General features: G+C 33.9%; 1 non-coding gene across 1 annotated transcript; it reads right to left on the bottom strand.

The window, feature by feature from the left end:
• Positions 1 to 205: 205 nt before the first annotated feature.
• Positions 206 to 389, bottom strand: LOC121170615. Its single transcript, XR_005886034.1, has one exon. It is a non-coding gene; the product is annotated as a U2 spliceosomal RNA (small nuclear RNA).
• Positions 390 to 1,164: the final 775 nt, after the last annotated feature.

Here is a 1,164-nt window from a genome sequence, read left to right as displayed (position 1 = left end):
TTTCTTTGGGGCATTGGTTTCTTGTCACCATATAATGCCCCTCTTTTTCTCTTATAATTTTCTTGGCTTTGAAATCTGGTTTGTCTGAAATTCATACAGCTGCTCCAAATTTCTTTTTAATTGGTTTTAGCCAGGTATATCTTTCCCCATCTTTTTGTTTTAAATCCATTTCTATATATTAAATAGAAATATTTTTACAAACAGCATAGAGTGGAGACTTCTTCTAGTCGATTCATTATGACAATCTCTGTGTGTTAAATGATGCGTGCAGCCTAGTCATATTTAAACTGCTTACTGATATCATTGGACTAAGGAATAGCATGTTTGCAGCAATTTTCTATTTGTTATATTTATTACACTTGATCTTAGCCAAAAGGCCAAGAAGCGATCGTTATATTTATTGCTTCTTGTCTTCTTTAACTTCCTCCCTCCTTTCTCTGGTTTTAGTTAAGCATTTTGTATAATTCAATTTTATCTTTTCCTTTAACATATTATTTATATTTCCCTTAGAAAAAAAAATGTAGTGGTTACCCTAGAGTATGCATCATATATTTACAACCAATTTCTGGCCACTTTCAAATAATGCAATGTTACACCCACTTTAGAGCAGATACCATGTAACCAAGTATTATCAATTCTTTCCTCTTTTCCCCTTATGGCAATGCTGCCTTTTATTTTACTCATCAAAATGCTATAATCCTTCAATATGTTTCCATAGCTGCAGCTTAAATTAACTTAGAATTTTCAAAAAAAACCTTGCTGGTATATTGTAGTATATTGCTCCTCATTTCTAACATGTTCCTTTGGTTGTTTTGTCATGTTTCCATCTCTGTATTTACTTAGTTGATCTTCCTTGTCGTTCTTTTCTGTAAGTGCCCTGATGAGATTAATCTTGATCATTTTAAATTCCCAGTGAGGTCATTCAGACTCTGTCTCTATATCTTAGTCTGATTTCAGTGCTTATATGATGTCTTCAGACTATTTTTCTACTTGATTGGTAGCACACCTTGTAATTTTTGGTTGAAAGTCAATATGTCATGTCTTCAGAGCCAAAGCGAATATTTCAGTGTGAGGTTTTCAGTTCAGCTGGTGAGATAATGGGCGATGTGTAATGTTGGCTGTAGCTACAGGCTCTGGAGCAACCAAGTTCATTTGGTGTCCCTA

The sequence above is a fragment of the Ochotona curzoniae genome, unplaced genomic scaffold (genome assembly GCF_017591425.1).
Source record: "Ochotona curzoniae isolate NIBS_2020 unplaced genomic scaffold, NIBS_Ocur_1.0 scaffold_2453, whole genome shotgun sequence".
Taxonomy (NCBI): Eukaryota; Metazoa; Chordata; class Mammalia; order Lagomorpha; family Ochotonidae; genus Ochotona; species Ochotona curzoniae.
The sequence above is the reverse complement of the archived record's forward strand: the minus strand, read 5'-3'. Positions and strand labels throughout refer to the sequence as shown.